Source organism: Schistocerca cancellata, chromosome 5 (assembly GCF_023864275.1).
Source record: "Schistocerca cancellata isolate TAMUIC-IGC-003103 chromosome 5, iqSchCanc2.1, whole genome shotgun sequence".
NCBI classification, from domain to species: Eukaryota; Metazoa; Arthropoda; class Insecta; order Orthoptera; family Acrididae; genus Schistocerca; species Schistocerca cancellata.
In genome coordinates this window covers 257,805,380-257,826,420 of record NC_064630.1, presented here as the reverse complement: position 1 = coordinate 257,826,420, position 21,041 = coordinate 257,805,380, and positions in this window count along the sequence as shown.

The window sequence follows — 21,041 nt, the reverse complement described above, 5'->3', positions numbered from 1 at the left end:
TCATGTCGCTTGCTCCACTCAGCACAAGTACATTTGAATATTTACTGCCACTTCATAAGTTGTTTCATTAATAAAAATACGCTAAAGTGCTTGCATTTTTATATATGATCAGAGTAGCTGTATTTTCTTAAACATGGTTCAGTAGATGGGGATTTGTTTTGGTGTTTTCCATGTGGTTTACCAGCTCGCCTATGTTGCTGAATTCCGCACAACATACGTACTATAAATAAATCACTGTGACACACTTCATAATGATTATTGATTCTCAAATGAACATCGTAAATACACAAATATACATGCAAACAGTTGTCTTCGGCCTGTTTTGCTCTTAAAGCCGCGTGATCAGTGTCTAACAGTCTTCATTCCATACTTATGTTAAGCGTACTCGAGCAGTATATTATTGGGGCAAATGCACACTATTTGAATTCAGTTGTCAAACGACGAAGAAATTTCATAACAAAAAACCCTAAAATCTGCTGTTCGGATCACTATAAAGATCTGTTCAAAACATTATATCTTTTAACCACAGACTGTAAATACATTTACCCATCAGTTACCCATATAAACACGTTTGGTGGGTATGGACGTTTGAAATGGAAGAACAGTGTAGCACTAACTTCTTACATTATGAAATAACTTCTCTGCAAGAATGTGGAAACAAAATGCTTCTGTATACCAGGGATTACGCGAATGAGATTGCTCTGATTTAAAGAGACTGGTCTCACGTTCGGGAGCGTGGAGGCTCTAATCTCCATCAGGTACCCGCGATTTATAATTTCCGTGATTTCCGTGAAGTACTTCACATAAATGCTGGCATGGTTACTGCTGTAAGGGCACGTCGGTTACCTGACCCGGCCAGACTTTTAAAGTGTTCAATCCCTGTATACATGAATCGTATGACCAATATATCCACGGATGAACAAAGCTACAACTACCTACACAGCTTTCGTGATTGGATGTTTGATCAAATACTATGGGGAGTGTTACAAAATGAAACAGCAGAATAGAGGGTATGGCCAGGAGTGCCCCAGGGAAGTGAGATAAGACCGCTCTTGTTGTTCATATACACAACTGGTCTGAAGGACAGTGTGAACAGCAATTTACAACTGTTTGCTAATGAAGCTGTAGAGCAAGGAAAGGTTCCGTCGTCGAGTGACTGTAAGAAGATACGATGACTTAGACAAAATTTGTAGTTGGTGTGATGTATGGAAACTTGCTCCAATCTGTAAAAAACATAAGTTAATGAGGATGCGAAGGAAACACAATCCTGTAATGAAATGATAATTAAATGGACACCCTAGCTGCAAACAGGCGTTGATGTACTTGCAGCTAGGGTGTCCATTTCATTATCATTTCATTTCTAGCAAAGCTGCATGGTCATCCACGGTAACTGTTCTTTCGGCAACAGATACTACCGCCATATACAATCTTGTAACTTTTGAACACAGCGTTAGTAGTGGGCTACTTGACACAACCACCTCGACTAAATACCGAATCGTTACGCTGAAAAGCGATATGAAATGAAACGAGCACGTCAGAATGGTAATAGGATAGGCGAATGGTCAAATTTTTATTGGGAAAATTTTAGTAAGTACAGCTCGTCTATAAAAGATACGGCTTACAGAACACTAATGAGAACCATTCGTAAGTACTGCTGTATTATTTGGACTCCCCTTCAGGTGGGATTACAGCAAGACATTCAGAAGCGATTCAGAGATTGCTGCTAGACATGTTATCGGTAGGTTCGGTCGGCACGCTCTTATTACGGAAATGATTCGTAAACTCAAATGGAAATTCCTGGAGGGGAAGTCAATGTTCTTTTCGCAAGGTACTATTGTGGAAGTTTAAAAATCGATATTTGACACCGACTGAAGAACGATTCTATTGCCACCAACGTACATTTCACTAAGAACTTCCCAGAAAATGTGCAGGCAATTACGGTTTGTACAGAGGCTTATAGAAAGTCGTTTTTCCAAAGCTCTGTTTTCGAATAGAACGGGAAAGAAATTCTCTAGTAGTGGTACCTGGTAACCTCCACCATGAACTGTACATTACAGTGCGGAGTATGTATGTAGAGGCAGATACTTACATGTACAGTTGTTGTGATTGCTCTAAAAGTTAAGACATGATCTGTAAGATACGGAACGCAAAACTGTCATACATTTGGGGGGACTGTGATCTTCCCGTTGAGAGAGATGTAGCATTGTATTTGTCAAGTTCGAGACATAAAAAACGATGAACGAATATTGATCGAAATGCTCCATCAGGAACAATTCAGCATTTGTGCTGAAGTGCAGCTGGTAACTCGACCGATCCTTTTCAGAGCAAGTCTACACTTCTTACATAATCAAACTAGCCGACTGACCACATTCACTGTATATGCGTCATTGTCTCTATATGTTACAAACAAGTTGCTAATCAGTGTTATTCAGTTTAAAGTTCATTCATACGGATATGTCTGTCAGATAACATAAGCATTATTTTTCCATTTGGCAATTCAGATGGAGTTTAATGACAGCCATACGTATATAGGCACGACTCTTATCAGAAAACTATCAGCCACAGAAAATGTCAGATAAAAAATTGAAGGACAAGTACTTTTATCTAACCTTAAGTGATTTCATACTCCGAGGGAGAGATAATTAAACGTTTTCACTAATTTAATGAAAACATTTGTAACGTTCACTGTCTATATCTACATCTACATCTACATGATTACTCTGCAATTCACATTTAAGTGCTTGGCAGAGGGTTCATCGAACCACAATCATACTATCTCCCACAGAATGTGGGAAAAACGAACACCTAATCCTTTCTGTTCGAGCTCTGATTTCTCTTATTTTATTTTTATGATCATTCCTACCTATGTAGGTTGGGCTCAACAAAATATTTTCGCATTCGGAAGAGAAAGTTGGTGACTGAAATTTCGTAAATAGATCTCACCGCGAAGAAAAACGTCTTTGCTTTAATGAATTCCATCCCAACTCGCGTATCATATCTGCCACACTCTCTCCCCTATTACGCGATAATACAAAACGAGCTGCCCTTTTTTGCACCCTTTCGATGTCCTCGGTCAATCCCACCTGGTAAGGATCCCACACCGCCAGTAATATTCTAACAGAGGACGAACGAGTGTAGTGTAAGCTGTCTCTTTAGTGGACTTGTTGCATCTTCTAAGTGTCCTACCAATGAAACGCAACCTTTGGCTCGCCTTCCCCACAATATTATCTATGTGGTCTTTCCAACTGAAGTTGTTCGTAATTTTTACACCCAGGTACTTAGTTGAATTGACAGCCTTGAGAATTGTACTATTTATCGAGTAATCGAAATCCAACGGATTTCTTTTGGAACTCATGTGGATCACCTCACACTTTTCGTTATTTAGCGTCAACTGCTACCTGCCACACATATACAGCAATCTTTTCTAAATCGCTTTGCAACTGATACTGGTCTTCGGATGACCTTACTAGACGGTAAATTACAGCATCATCTGCGAACAACCTAAGAGAACTGCTCTAATTGTCACCCAGGTCATTTATATAGATCAGGAACAGCAGAGGTCCCAGGACGCTTCCCTGGGGAACACCTGATATCACTTCAGTTTTACTCGATGATTTTCCGTCTATTACTACGAACTGCGACCTTCCTGACAGGAAATCACTAATCCAGTCGCACAACTGAGACGATACCCCACAGGCCCGCAGCTTGATTAGAAGTCGCTTGTGAGGAACGGTGTCAAAAGCTTTCCGGAAATCTAGAAATACGGAATCAACTTGAGATCCCCTGTCGATAGCGGCCATTACTTCGTGCGAATAAAGAACTAGCTGCGTTGCACAAGAACGATGTTTCCTGAAACCATGCTGATTACGTATCAATAGATCGTTCCCCTCGGGGTGATTCATTATGTTTGAATACAGTATATGCTCCAAAACCCTACTGCAAACCGACGTCAATGATATAGGTCTGTAGTTCGATGGATTACTCCTACTACCCTTCTTAAACACTGATGCGACCTGCGCAATTTTCCAATCTGTAGGTACAGATCTATCGGTGAGCGAGCGGTTGTATATGATTGCTAAGTAGGGAGCTATTGTATCAGCGTAATCTGAAAGGAACCTAATCGGTATACAATCTGGGCCTGAAGACTTGCCCGTATCACGCTATGGAATGCCGGCTGCTATAGGAAGTCAAGACTAGCGAGAGGCACTTTTGGTGACCTACAGCCTCAACATGAAGACCACGTTTGCTGCTGTCGTCGCAGCCGTCTGCCTTACCGTCTCCCCAGGTAAGCTATCCAGAATCAAACTGCACTTTGCCATTTATATTTAGTTATGATGTCACGTCGTTCAAAGATCGGCTCACCATTCAGTAAATCTATGCTGTAGGGTAACATTGTGACATACGCTATTCAACGCATTCACCTCATCAGCAGCGAAGAATGGGGCACAAATTCATTGAAACGTTTGAGTCTATTAATATTCTAATAGTTATTCCTCCACCACAGCATTAAAGTTTTAGAAGCATCTTATCACAGGCAGGTCCTAGAAGAGAGCCTCAACAATGATAGCTGTGAACAGTAATTTTAATTGAAGATTATCTACATCTACATCTACATCTATACTCCGCGAGCCACCTTACGGTGTGTGGCGGAGGGTACTTATTGTACCACTATCTGATCCCCCCTTCCCTGTTCCATTCACGAATTGTGCGTGGGAAGAACGACTGCTTGTAAGTCTCCGTATTTGCTCTAATTTCTCGGATCTTTTCGTTGTGATCATTACGCGAGATATATGTGGGCGGTAGTAATATGTTGCCCATCTCTTCCCGGAATGTGCTCTCTCGTAATTTCGATAATAAACCTCTCCGTATTGCGTAACGCCTTTCTTGAAGTGTCCGCCACTGGAGCTTGTTCAGCATCTCCGTAACGCTCTCGCGCTGACTAAATGTCCCCATGACGAATCGCGCTGCTTTTCGCTGGATCATGTCTATCTCTTCTATTAATCCAACCTGGTAAGGGTCCCATACTGATGAGCAATACTCAAGAATCGGACGAACAAGCGTTTTGTAAGCTACTTCTTTCGTCGATGAGTCACATTTTCTTAGAATTCTTCCTATGAATCTCAACCTGGCGCCTGCTTTTCCCACTATTTGTTTTATGTGATCATTCCACTTCAGATCGCTCCGGATAGTAACTCCTAAGTATTTTACGGTCGTTACCGCTTCCAATGATTTACCACCTATGGCATAATCGTACTGGAATGGATTTCTGCCCCTATCTATGCGCATTATATTACATTTATCTACGTTTAGGGAAAGCTGCCAGCTGTCGCACCATGCATTAATCCTCTGCAGGTCTTCCTGGAGTATGTACGAGTCTTCTGATGTTGCTACTTTCTTGTAGACAACCGTGTCATCTGCAAATAGCCTCACGGAGCTACCGATGTTGTCAACTAAGTCATTTATGTATATTGTAAACAATAAAGGTCCTATCACGCTTCCTTGCGGTACTCCCGAAATTACCTCTACATCTGCAGATTTTGAACCGTTAAGAATGACATGTTGAGTTCTTTCTTCTAGGAAATCCTGAATCCAATCACAAACCTGGTCCGATATTCCGTAAGCTCGTATTTTTTTCATTAAACGTAAGTGCGGAACCGTATCAAATGCCTTCCTGAAGTCCAGGAATACGGCATCAATCTGCTCGCCAGTGTCTACGGCACTGTGAATTTCTTGGGCAAATAGGGCGAGCTGAGTTTCACATGATCTCTGTTTGCGGAATCCATGTTGGTTATGATGAAGGAGATTTGTATTATCTAAGAACGTCATAATACGAGAACACAAAACATGTTCCATTATTCTACAACAGATTGACGTAAGCGAAATAGGCCTATAATTATTCGCATCTGATTTATGACCCTTCTTGAAAATGGGAACGACCTGCGCTTTCTTCCAGTCGCTAGGTACTTTACGTTCTTCCAGCGATCTACGATAAATTGCTGATAGAAAGGGGGCAAGTTCTTTAGCATAATCACTGTAGAATCTTAAGGGTATCTCGTCTGGTCCGGATGCTTTTCCGCTACTAAGTGATAGCAGTTGTTTTTCAATTCCGATATCGTTTATTTCAATATTTTCCATTTTGGCGTCCGTGCGACGGCTGAAGTCAGGGACCGTGTTACGATTTTCCGCAGTGAAACAGTTTCGGAACACTGAATTCAGTATTTCTGCCTTTCTTCGGTCGTCCTCTGTTTCGGTGCCATCGTGGTCAACGAGTGACTGAATAGGGGATTTAGATCCGCTTACCGATTTTACATATGACCAAAACTTTTTAGGGTTCTTGTTTAGATTGTTTGCCAATGTTTTATGTTCGAATTCGTTGAATGCTTCTCTCATTGCTCTCTTTACGCTCTTTTTCGCTTCGTTCAGCTTTTCCTTATCAGCTATGATTCGACTACTCTTAAACCTATGATGAAGCTTTCTTTGTTTCCGTAGTACCTTTCGTACATGATTGTTATACCACGGTGGATCTTTCCCCTCGCTTTGGACCTTAGTCGGTACGAACTTATCTAAGGCGTACTGGACGATGTTTCTGAATTTTTTCCATTTTTGTTCCACATCCTCTTCCTCAGAAATGAACGTTTGATGGTGGTCACTCAGATATTCTGCGATTTGTGCCCTATCACTCTTGTTAAGCAAATATATTTTCCTTCCTTTCTTGGCATTTCTTATTACACTTGTAGTCATTGATGCAACCACTGACTTATGATCACTGATACCCTCTTCTACATTCACGGAGTCGAAAAGTTCCGGTCTATTTGTTGCTATGAGGTCTAAAACGTTAGCTTCACGAGTTGGTTCTCTAACTATCTGCTCGAAGTAATTCTCGGACAAGGCAGTCAGGATAATGTCACAAGAGTCTCTGTCCCTGGCTCCAGTTCTGATTGTGTGACTATCCCATTCTATACCTGGTAGATTGAAGTCTCCCCCTATTACAATAGTATGATCACGAAACTTCTTCACGACGTTCTGCAGGTTCTCTCTGAGGCGCTCAACTACTACGGTTGCTGATGCAGGTGGTCTATAGAAGCATCCGACTATCATATCTGACCCACCTTTGATACTTAGCTTAACCCAGATTATTTCACATTCGCATTCGCTAATAACTTCACTGGATATTATTGAATTCTTTACTGCTATAAATACTCCTCCACCATTGGCGTTTATCCTATCCTTGCGGTATATATTCCATTCTGTGTTATGATATGGTATATACCGAGGATGTGGTATCGCTGTTTACCATGGTTCCACTTAATGATGTATTGGAACAGCGGGATCGAGTTTTTCCTGCCGACATTTCAGAACTGTTTAAGTGTTGTTTGACGACCACGTATTTCAAGTGGAATGAACAGTTTTGTGAGCAAACGGATGGCGTGGCTATGGGAAGCCCCCTAAGTCCCGTAATTGCAAACTTCTTTATGGAGAAATTCGAAGAACAGGCCTTAGGTACTGCCAGCAAAAAACCAAATGTCTGGTTCTGATTCGTGGTTGACACGTTTGTGCTGTGGAGACATGGTAGGGAGGAACTAAGCCGGTTCCACGAACATCTGACACAGTATAAACACGAGAATTCAGTTTACAATGGAGGAGGAGGTAGACGGCAAATTACGTTTCCTCGATGTGCTTGTTTTTAGAAACGAAAATGGTAGTTTGGGCCACTCAGTATACCACAAACCCACGCACACGGACCGTTATTTGCACCGGGATTCGAACCACCACCCACAACAGAAGTGGGGTGTTATCAAGACGTTAGCGGACAGAGCTAGAAACATTTATGAACCTGAGTTGCTCGACGCTGAGATGGAACATCACCACAATGCACTAATGAAGAACGGATATTCGTCCGCTGAAATAAAACGTGCGTTGAGGCAGCCACGCAGAAATCATACTGACGTACAGGCTACTGCAAAATCTAAGATTTTCCTGCCGTTTGTTAAAAATGTAACGGAAAGAATAGGGAGAATCTTGACGAAGCGGAATATTACCGTAATTTACAAGCACACCAGGAAGATACAGGAATCCCTTAAGCCTGCCAAGGACGCTCGCAAACCATTGGAAAAAGCTGGAGTGTATAGGATCCCATGCAGCTGTGGTGATGTTTATGTGGGTACCACTAAAAGAACGGTTTCTAAACGTTTGGAAGAGCACAAGGGAAATTGTAGAAGAGGAGAAACGGAACGATCAGCTGTTGCGGAGCATGCTTTCCAGCCAGGGAACCACAATATTCATTTCGAGGAGACGCAAGTACTAGCGGCCACAAGCGGATATTACGAAAGGCTCTACAGGGAGGCAATCGAAATCGCTAAACACCCAAATAATTTCAACCGAAAGGAGGAGGGAGTGAAATTAAACGGTATATGGATGCCGGTGTTAAAGAAGATGTGCACCACACGTCCACTACTGGGTGATGGCAACGGCGATCGACGGCGACGGACAGCGGCCAATTGCACTGACGTTTTCAAAACACGTGACGTCACGCCGCGGCGTGGGAGCGCGCGGACACGGAATTTAGCGGCAGTCAGTAGCGAGCCAGTTGGTGTGTTGGACCTTCCATAGAGCTACGGACCCCCTTGAAGATGTCTCCCGCAGTCGGAGACGAAACGTTGGGAATCGACACAGAATTCATCAACCGACCACGGCATAACAGCCCGGATAATTATAATGGACACAACAGATCTTACTTGTGAATTGAAGTGTTTCGTGGATCTCAAGCCCCACTTGACAGCAGAAGAGAAGTTGCGGTAGGCTGTGGCCAGCACTGGCAGGATGTTGTCGAATGAAGCATTGAGTCCACTCTGGATGTCGCTAACAGTGTATTCTATGCCCTCCTGCATGTTGCGAATCTTCCTGAAAGCCCAATGGGCTGTGTTTCCCGCCTGGAAGCCGATTCCCTCCGTCATACCGGCAAGGTAAGATGAGACAGCGGCTATCATCATCTCCTTCGTAGCTGTCCCATTCATAGTGTAGTATGTTATGCTGGGAGCAGGGATAACCCTTGTCGCATTCACGAAAGCTCCATCCAGTGAGGCTGCGCCCCCTGTGGACAAGACCTTACTCCCTGTATGCAAGGTAGGTTCTCATACCTTGTCGCTTATATTTCGATGAGTATTAGCGGTCGCAAGATAAATGCTATCGGAAATTATTTACTTAAAGGTGAAGTATTCACATACAGACAAACAAAGGATGGTTGAGAGATCCCACAGTGCGCGCAGTAACAATGCCATGGCCCGATTTCGATTTTGATACAACCGGATATTTGTCAATTGAAGGTTCATAGATGGTAGGTTACCAGCTTCTCTTTCAGGTCCCGGCGGGCCATTCAGTGCTGACTGGCCAAGATCTCTCAGCAAGGTATGTACATGGTAGTAGGTTGCATATGGCTACAGTCACTGTTATTACACAAAATTTCAACTTTACCTAGCATTATTAATAACATCGAGCTCCAATCACTTCCTATCAATTCACTACATGACAATGCTCTCGTTGACTTTCCTCTACTTATCTATCACTGACATTTATTTCATCTTAAGTTTCACTGACATACTACACAATTCTGTTCCACCCAATGTGCTGTCTACCTCGACTCCCGACGCACACTCTCTCTGACTTTGATTCACACTTTTTTTCTTTCTTTCTTCTTTTTTTTTTAAGCAATGGCGTTCCAATCCTAAAACTTGGATTGTCAGTACTACAATTTTCGATGAATGCACGTCTCCCAAACAACCCGCAACTCTGACGAAAATGATAAGCTTACAGTTGACGGAACGAACCTGGTGACTTACCATCACCCGACTGCAGGTGTACAAAAAGACAAAAAAGGTCTGTGGTGGTTGATACAGGGCGCCTGTGGATCATCAGTACATGACGTGGACACAACCAAGGAGAATCCAAGTGTTCTCTCCATTAAAGTGAACCAAGGCGAGAATGCACTCTGGAAACTTCTCAAAAGAACGATTGGGTGCAAGCACAAACGCGCATCTGGATAACCAGTGAGTCAGAGTATAATCCGCATTCATGTACAGTGGTGGTTTCTTTCAAAAGTCTCCCAGACATCCCGCTTTAGGTTTTGCTTGGTTCCCCGAAATCCCTTAAGATCAATGCCAGACATTTTCCATTCTCCCATTCTCTACTAATCCTTTCTTGTGCTACACCTTCAAGCCTCGTTTATTCGTCGTCGAAACATAATGTTCCATCTTTTCATTCTTGTGGTTGTAACCTAACCACTTCCTCGCTATATGCCATATCATTATCTTATGTTATTGTTCACGGCTATCATTGTTGAGGCTCTCTTCTAGGACCCGTCTATGATAAGATGCTTTTAAAACTATGTGAGTAATGTTGTGGAGGAGGGATAATTATTAGAATCTTAATAGGCTCAAACGTTTCAATGAATTTGTGCCCCATTCTACGCTGCTGACGAGGTGAATGCGTTGAATAGCGTATGTAACAATGTTACCCTACAGCATAGATTTACTGAATGGTGAGTCGACCAACAAAAGCGCCTAATAAGTCGAGAGCTGACACTACAGTTATGATTTTATTCATCCAACTCTTTATCCTACAATTATATGGAAATTCCTTGACGATGTACACTCAAAGTCTTTGTTACTCTTAACAGATATTATATTAATATATTGTTGTATTATTATATTGTATTACATATTTATCATTAATATTTTTATGTTCAAAACACGTTAAGTTTTAGAGTTTTTCATTAAAAGTATTCGCAATGGCGAATAACGACAGCCATCAGCTGCAGAATGGAGTGACCACAGTGAAAATTTGTGCTAAACCGTGACTCGAACGTGGATTTCCCACTTATCGTGTGCCGTCGCCTTACCATTTGGCTATCCGTGCACGGCTCACGACCAGGCCCAAACCTTCATCTGTCGTCAACCATGCGTCTGCTACCTGGGCTAATACATTCATTACGTATATTCCCGTACAGGTCAGACGCTGTACTTGAAAATCGAGTACGATGCAAAGTTCCTTGGGACATGCATGCATGTCCAAAGGAACAGGTACTGCGGCAACCACAGCCTTTACGTAACACGTTAAATGAATTCGCAGTTGCGAATAAGGACTTCCATAGATGTACGAGTATAGGTCATGCATGCATGTCCAATGGAACTTTGCTTCATAATCAGAATAACACAGGCACTGCAATACCGTATAGGGTTTTCTGATTCCAAAATAATGTTTTAACATTGATAGGATATTAACATACACAAACAAGCATATTTTTATTCGTTATTGACTATGGTTTTTAGAAAGCTTTCCAGGAGGAAGTACATGGCGTTGTTCATTAACCATTTGTAGAAATTTTGTGTTTGTTATGTGGTGTGTAGAGGATCCAACTAAGTCTAATAATAACAGTGTCACTTTGACTTCACAAAGTGAAATTTATGCCATTTGTTTTTTTTTATGTTTAATATACCTTTGCTGCAAGCTGACCAAACTTCCATAAAGGTTTCATCAGCATTTTGTGTAATGAGTTTTTTCTTTTCCTAGTGACTGTAGTTTATTTAATAGAATCTTGAGATCAACAGTATCAAATGCCTTAGAGAGATCTAAGAACATACCTGTGACACATCCATCATTGTTAAGAATATAAAAAATTCTCCTACTGCCGGTTCTTTTGGCTCCTTTCTTCGCTTCAATTCTGTCAATGATCAGAGTGTTTGAAAAATTCTCTACAGCACCGCGGTTTGCATTCCCCATTAAAGTGTTGCTCTCCTAAATACCTGGCGTGGAGGCAAAGCTTGAGGTAAAATGGAGTTGGAGAAATCCAGTGGTAGAGACGCTTCGACTGGAAATTTTAGAGAAACCATGATCACTGTCGCCAAAGGAGCAGGTGCGACGGTGCAGTGCGTTTTGCCTACGGACAGTGTCCAATCACCTTTTGGTGATCTTCTGCAGCACACGCCTATCCTGTTAAAAAATGAGTAGAGTTCCTCGACTAGAAAAGCTGTAGCTGAACCAGCCGCACACGCCGTACTGCAGGGTACGTGAAATATTTCCTAGTACCAGGTTTAACTTGCTATTCAATGACAGAAAAACTTTGTATGAAAATTTCAACGTATTTTCGCTTCTTGGTAACAAACTAACACCAAATCCTAACTAATTTGAAATTGCTAATTCGTTATTAACGCACAGTCACAGTCACTCTCACTAACCAGTTCCTCGAATCTACCCAACCAGTTATCGGAAAATTTACATACGGGTTTTCTTTGAAATAGAACGCTCTCTCAATATTCCACAAATTGGGCACTTTGAATAATCAGTTCCTGGTCATGACATGTGCAACACGCGACGCTTATTTAAGTTATTCGCACAAAAAATCCGGAATTCGAACATCGTTCTTTCGTACATACTATCTGACATTCCACGATCTTTCCTAGACTACAATTGCGCAAAATTAAAACATCTTTTCAGAAGTGAATATAAACACGTACGGCCGTCATAATCACTGAGCCCTGAGTTCCTTCTAGACTTCACAAAGTAGCTATTTAGCCCACAAAAAGCGGGCGCATGCTCTCACTTCTGATTGGCAGAGATCTATTATGCCCTATCAGCTACAAGTTCTAAACCTCGCTCTCCCCACTCTTTTACTTTGAATCAGTCACAAGAAGTATCTTTTGAAGTAGGTCATTAAATAAACAACTTCAGAAAACTCACAAATTACAAAATAAAATTCGTCTATAGTGGATTTCCGGAGTATGTTTCTCATTTACCTAGTACAATAAACTGGTGAATTACCCATTACTGATTTCCCCAAGTGTACATGACTGCCGGTCGTAGTGGCCGTGTGGTTCTAGGCGCTACAGTCTGGAACTGCAAGACCGCTATGGTCGCAGGTTCGAATCCTGCCTCGGGCTTGAATGTGTGTGATGTCCTTAGGTTAGTTAGGTTAAGTAGTTCTAAGTTCTAGGGGACTGATGACCTCAGAAGTTGAGTTCCATAGTGCTTAGAGTCATTTGAACCATTTTTGTACATGACTCACTCCCACTATCCAGATACAAATTCCTTCCATATCATACGCACACATAAAACATATCACATTGCATCACATTTATTCGTTCGTGAATTCTAACAACCAAGCACATGAAATTAGATGTAATTAACAGAAAACAGTACATCATATGATGAAAATTTTTACAAAAACTTATTTTTTGTCTGTTTAAGGTTTCATTGCCTATACGTTACTGCCACTTCTCGGTGGGCTCCTTAACTATTAGCACTCAGCTACATGATAAAAACATATATCTGTCACGAAACAGCTGTGACTTATCATATGTGTATGGCTACTTGCTGTTGACCTGTAGAGGAGCGATGTACAGCACTACGCCATAAAGACTTGTTATAAATATGTTTACCAGAAGATCTCATCAATCATGACTGCCATTTTCAACTTGACAAGGCGTGAGATCTAGCGATTTCTGTAACATCTTCATAAAGAATTTTTTTCTCCGGTTGAGGAACTATTATGCAACTCTATTTGTTTTTGTCAATTCCAATATCCTTGCAAAAATACCTTCAATTGTAAAGGCTTTCACTATCCTCCGTGCCCACAGACACCTTGCATTTGTGAAGTATGAGTGCTGTATGTGTACATGTATCTATTAAGTGTGTAGGTAACTTCAAAAGTGTGTGTGTTTAGTGTAGTGTCATGTTTGTGTTGGAGATGTGGAGAGTCTAAACCCTGTACTGGCACACAGCCTACTCCTCACAAAAAGCATCAAGGGGGGTCGCCGAGCTTAAAATCCCCTTCTGATAGATGGATCACCATCAAATAGTATCGTATATATTGTAGAGGGGCTTGGAATTTCATCCAGGGCACTGTCACAAAGACGATTACCACGGACTTTACACCACCACCCCATCTGTCCCTTTTGCCATAAAGGCAAAAGGAAAATTGTCAATAGTTCACGGTGTACCTTGACAGTCACCCATCCAAACACTCACCTTGTCTGAGATCGCTTACCTTTGCTGATCTGGAAAGAACCATTGTATCTACTCGTCACAGCCGTTGGCATAGCAGTGTCACAACTTATGTTGATTTTCAACAGTTTTCACGTCCAGCGATAATTTTGCTACCCAGAACATTATGGTTACTTTCAAAAACTAATTTTACAGCAGCAACTTTCGCCTAGATTTTATTTAGATCCTCTTTTATTTGATATATTCCTTCCTTGCATCCAACAGCCATCTCTCTAATAATCTTTGTTAATTGACATTTTACATGTTTTATGGGCTGTCCACACTTATTCTCAACTTGAGAAACTTTTTCCTCGACGCTTGTGTCAAACAAACCCAAATCTGTCAACCACATTTGATTTAATTCAGCAGTCTATAGCGCTGTTTTTCAATTAATTTGAATTTAAACTTTTTATAATCATCAGTTTAGCCACTGATGCTAATAGTTTGTTGGTATATTTTCTCGTCAAGAACACTGAACTGTTGTTCCTTATTTTTATTTACTTAACAAAAAAATTTTTTTACACCATAAAAATTTTTTTTCGTTGTTGCTATCAGTACAGCAAATATTTCTTGTTCACTTTCTGTCCACTTTCTTCAGTTGCTACGTCCTCTTGACAGGCAGAAAATCACCTTTGGCTGATGCTTCCATTATTTCTTGATCGTTACCTCAAACTGAATAACTACAAAAACATAAGTATCAGTAAAATCTTTCAACCGATTGCTGTCAAAGATTATACTGCGTCCCATACTTTCATTTCTGTTCCAATTCTGCCTCCGCAACTGGAGCTAACTGAGGTACAACTTCATCTGAAACATTATTATTTTCTAATTCCATTACTGTTCTTGTCTGACTGGCATTCAAACTAAATGGAACCTTATCCTCTTCTTTCACAATTACAGAACTGTTACTCACTTTCATTATGACAAGTCTTCTAAGACAAGCGAATACTATACAAAACAGATTCATCTTCCTTAGATTACAAACTCATCTTGATGTTTTTTCCATGTTTGCGATTTAAAATTTGTTGTATGTCATGTAAAACAAGGTGCCGAAGGTAAGGTAATTTATGGCTACAAGCAGGCATCAAGATCTTTGATTTTAATGTTTGAGATGCTTTTCAAACATCTAGGCTTATTTATTCAAACCAGTGCTGATGGGTATCTATATACGTACAGGAACTTAAGCACTGAGATTTAAGTTTTGTTACATATAGATGACATAAGCATTTTAGAAGATGAAAATGGAAATTGAATAATTCAAATTAGCTTTAAAAAGTAAATTTCAAGTAAAAGATTTGTAGTACACGAGACTGTTCTTGTCGATTAAGATAGATAAGAGGGAGAAATCTGTAATTTTGAGTCAGAACATTTATTTGGAAAATCAGTTGAAGGGGATTAGTATAAACGAATGCAAGTCAATTCACACGACCATGTAACAGAATTACAGAGAAGTTAAGGATGTTAGGAGACTGGATGAGAAAGAGCCTTAGAGAGAATTGATATGATGCTTACCTTATGTAACTCAGAAAACACAATGTGGTATTAGTTACGATATTAATTATTCCATTTGTTATAAAATGATCCGAAGAAATCACAGTATATCACACGCAACTTGTGTTGTAGGTTTGTAGATTGGTTGGGATATGAGAGGTTTTTCCATTACCTAACATTTTGATAAAGAAAGTCTTATAATATACGAAGACAGTCAATTCGGTATGCCCCTCCTTAAAGTTGTAAATATAAAATACAAAAAGACTTATATGGTAAATTTATTACAAACTTTTACTTAGACAGGGAAATAGATGTCAAGCACAGTGCCACAGAAAATCAATTAGTTCACATTTTTACAAAATCTTTGTGCAAAGAAAGTTTTGAAAAATTGTCACTAGGACTGGAAATGTGTAAGACTGCAGACCAGTGTTACATAGAATTGAATTCTGTATTGCTCTCCTTGTGGCTCATCTTTGACACTGTAGAATCATTTACTTGTTCTCTACAATGACTGGCTATGTTCTTGTTGTTTGTAAAGTGTCTCTGACGTACTGGTCTTTCACAAGTGAATCAACTAATTAATACTAAAGTTTCTTTTTTCTAATCATCCTTACATAAAGATTTATCCATTAAGTTATGAACACAAAGATGCAAAATAAATAGTTGGTAGGTTTAAAAAGTAACTATTGTGTAAGCTTTTTTGTATTTCTGGTTTGTCAGCTTGGAATGTGAAGATGTCAGAATAATATGAAGGAGACTGGCATATTGTTCTTTCTTCAGGAAATAAATTAATTAAAACTATATTTCTTGCGTGCTCTGCTACCACTTTTTTTCATTAGGAAAAAGCCTCAGATGGAACAGAGCAAATACTAAGCAGAAGGTCATAGATTTGAGAGATCAGTAATAGGCTTCTCTGGCCAGAACCATTTGAGACGAAAGATTTCTGAATGTTGAACCTGACAGTCACTTGCAGACACAGGGGAATGAGATAGCAACTGTGGCCACAATGTTGTGTTTATTCATCCAGTGACAGTCATATGACACACGTATGCATCCGGAAAGCTTCTGTGTTAGTGCAGCGAAAAATTTTATTACCGAAACAATTGTAAACAATGAAAGTATGAAGAGAAATAATCAAAAACTTTTAATTAGTGAAGATATCAGGTGGCACAGTCACTTGCTTCAGAAAAAACTTCACGAGATTTCAAGATTTTTGAAGTTTTTACAGTTTCAATGCAAAAAATCGGAAATCAAGAGATGAAATTGTTATATCCTATATAAGATGTCAGTTGAGATGTACAAAGACACTGGAAGTGCGAAAGTCACCTGGAGATATTAGTGTTACAATAGAAATGTTTAATCCAGGATAAAAAGTTATACACAAGGGACTGGGAAATGTGCTACAATATGTTTGCAAAAGAAGAAAATTTCTCAAAACAAAAGCGTTGCTATAATTATTCTAATTGGTAAGAAAGGATACAAACATAAAATATTATACAAGTATCAACTTCATCTCATTATTATCAGTAGTATAGTAAACACATTGGATATTAATCAAGTGAAGGAACAAGCTGCCTTAGAAGAGAGTACAGCATAATGAATCATTTGTATCTAATGAACAAAATTGTATAATGGAGTAGTGTGCAAGTTTTAGATACAATCCCAACCAAATCTCTTTTTGAGAAATAAGACGCTAATTCAGTGTATGTCAGATTATTGGTGAATTTACTGCAATGTCACCATAACTTTCTGGTGCAGTTTTGCCGAGTAGCTGGAGTCACCACGAAGTGCCGAACGACGCAGACTGCTTGCTTGCATCAGTGCCTTCCCACCCACTGTCTTCCGGGGACGCCACGATTGTTGTAGCTGGTTCTATAATAAAATATGTGCTGAATTAAGGACGTTCTGTTGAAGCCTGCAATGAGGTAACAGCTCTCTGCACCACTTGTACCCCACCCTCATAGGGGACCACCATCCCTGCAAAATTAAGTCTACATCAGTTTTAAGGCTCCCATGCTATCAGGATGGTAGTAAATTTAGAATTTCAAGAGGAATCAGAGAATGATATTACACGACAGCTACACTATTCTCAGTAGTCGTAGAGGAAATTGGTTTAAAAGGGGTTCAAATGGCTCTGAGCACTATGGGACTCAACTTCTGAGGTCATCAGTCCCCTAGAACTTAGAAACACTTAAACCTACCTAACCTAAGGACATCACACACATCCATGCCCGAGGGAAATTGGTTTAAAGATGAGCAAATATGTGATAACGCATAACCATTGTGCTTTTTTCTCCTAGTGTAGATAAACTACACCAAAAAATGGTAGAATCTAACAGAGCAAGTCAATCTTGGACTTTTTGCACATGATGCCATAATATTGCAAAGTTCGTCCCATCATCGACACGCCAAGTACAAATGCAGAGTACACAGAGATTAGCTTGGGTGTAGAAACACCGTCATTGCACGTCCATACCTGGCAAAAGGTCGCCTACACCGATGGGTCGAGGTAAACGTTGTTACACGCCAGTGACAGTGAGGAGTAGGTCCGAAACCTCACGAGGTGATGCGCTCTGCATGCCCATCGGACGCATTTCAGACCTCTGATGAGTGAGGTTATTTCACATGGAGAGCGGTTCAGACCCCTAACAGGCGATTAAGTACATTCTTATTTTTACCTTCTGCACCCTACAGCTGATCTGTATGTTGAGAAAGAAAAGGCAGCACCCATGCCCTCGAGTTGTGTCGAATCCGTTTGAATATCAATTCATCAACAGGATGAATGTCATAGCCATCCCCCTCCACAAATCCTTCTTAATTGAAACCCCTCCAAAAATCTGTCCGTGCTCACCTGACCTCAAGCCAGGTAGGTACATCTGAGGCATCGTAGACAGAGATGTGCCCACCTGAGGCGTAGATCTGGGCACTTTTTGTGAGTCGTGGGCGGCGGTTGAGTGGACGTAAAGATGGTCCCACAAAGCATTCAATGTCGCTCGGTGCCATATCACTTCGGATCGTCGCCGCCTTCAGGTCGGAAAAGGGTGCGCTACAGGCTACTTGACAGATGTGTATTACTAAAATGTTCAAGTGTGTAGAAATTCAGCTATAACACAATTTAGATTCAATGACTACATAAATCTATACAGATGTGAAATCAGACTGTAAGAGAATGGTAACGTTGCAGTCCAGAAACCAACACACTCAGGTCGAAAAAAACAGGATAAGGCAGAGTGCCAACTGCATAGAGGGTCAGTTCTTCCAAAATTCATCCATTATCGTATGCAGCTGTTCAGTTGTGAATATTAGTGCTTCTGTGGCTTGCGTCTTAGGAGAGAATGGCAGGGGATGTGTATCGTTCGTGTACCTACTGGCTGATATGTGTGAAACTACAGCAGCAGGCTTAGTTACGTAAAAAGTCTGCCCATTTCAGTGCATAAGGAATCGCCTCGCTATCTCTTGTGTTATCTATCGCACAGTCTGTTATTGTTTCCTATCCAGTCCAAGAGTACGTAGTTCGAAAGAAGGTAAACACTCTCTTGTAAGATTCAAGAGCATCGCGGTTTCCTAATTAGATAGCATGGCGAGAATAGCTTTCAGATAAGGCCAGGCCATGAGAAAGGGGCCGAACGTGTCGTCATATCACATTGAAGAAGCTATAACGGCGAACGTACAGGTGCGCTACACACAGGGGCGAATGTGGTGTAGACCTCTGTCCGAAAACTGGTTTGATCTGATGCAGGTCTCCACGCTAGGCTATTTTGTACGAGCTTCCTACAACTGTCTGATGATGCTTACTGTACTTCGTGTCTCTCTCTGCCATTGCTGCACCTTTGCCCAAACTTTTTCTGTATCATCTTTAGTGTGAAAATAGCACAGTTCGTCAGCTACTTTCAGCGTCTAAGAGTGTCACTTCAAAAGTTCTGTACTTTATGTTAGTTCTGAGCGCTACTTTAGGTGTGATGGTCATATATGTGTTTGCTGGTTCGCGATACCATATCGTGAGTAATTCAGTTTTAAAATGGAAGCGGAAACCGAATCACGTCGCGTTCCGACATCAAAATCGTACACCATCGTGGAAAGAACCCATCAGAAATTTATAACTCTCACAGAGACGTGTGTGGGACTAGTGAAGCGGCACAGCATCATGGTGGTCTGCTCGTTCCCGTGAAGGTCTGGTAAGCACTGGAGACAATCCAAGAGTGGAAGGCCATCAACTACAATAGACTACACCTCTCAGCTTATTTGTTTCTTCTTCTTCTTTTTCTTTTTTTTTTTTTAACGACATTTTGAGAGAGGGTCATCTTAAACTATCTGAGGAAATTACATTTGAGGCCAGAATCTCTGTCACTTTAGTTTTCACACACGTAACTGAAAAGTTAGAAATGAGAGAAGCTGCTTCCATGTGGTTTCCGCATGGTCTGAATGAAGAGCAGAAAGTATGTCGCAAAAGAATCGCAGAAGAACTGCTTCAACGTTATCGAACAGCAGGAGAACAGTTTCTGAAAAGGGTCGTTGCACCTGGTGAAATTTGGATAGTGGATTTCAGTATTCACAACGGAAAAGTTCCGACCCTCCACGACCGAAAAAATTCCACCACCAGCAATGGAAGATGAAACTTATTATGATCTTTACGTGTAACATAAATGGCACTACAAAATGAGATCCCTAGGGGTCGTCTGGAAGAGGCCCGTATTACAAGCTGGTTCTGAAAAATGCTTTGCGCACGTGAATCCGTCAAACAAGGACTGACATGCTTGCAGATGGTGTGCTTGTTATGCACGATAATGCAACACCGCATATTGCCCTACTTGTGAGAGAAACGGTCTATAAATCTGTCTGGATTCGCCGGCCGAAGTGGCCATGCGCTTCTAGGCGCTGCAGTCTGGGACCGCGAGACCTCTACGGTCGCAGGTTAGAATCCTGCCTCGGGCATGGATGTGTGTGATGTCCTTAGGTTAGTTAGGTTTACGTAGTTCTAAGTCTCGGGGACTGGTGACCCAAGTCCCATAGCGCTTAGAGCCATTTGAACCGTTTTTAGAGCCCAATAGACTGATTTGTTTCCCAACTACGTTAAAAACCTTTTTATACAATTGATGAAGCTTCCAGTAGGATGACACGAGGAATCAGGCAACTCAAAAATGGAAGTGCCCTATCCGGAACAGATATTGGCAAAACGTAGGGGATTCTGTAATAAGCCAGAATGGAGATTATATTGAAGAGTTGTGGGGTTATTTTGTAAAATAAATTATTTTCTGTAGTCCTGCCTTACAGTGAGGAGACATTTGAAATTACATTGTTTTACATTTATTTACGTTTCTCCTGCAAAGTGCAGAGTGGCAATAACAAGAAACGCCTTTGTGAAAAAGACGAATTTGTTAACATCTCGCTTTAAATATTTGGAAGCCTTTAAGTGTAGCTTTGTATGCAGTTCAGACAAGAAGAGACTAAAAGCCTTTGAAACGCGAAGCTATAGAAAAATGCTGAAAATAAGACGTGTGGATCGCGTAACTAATGAG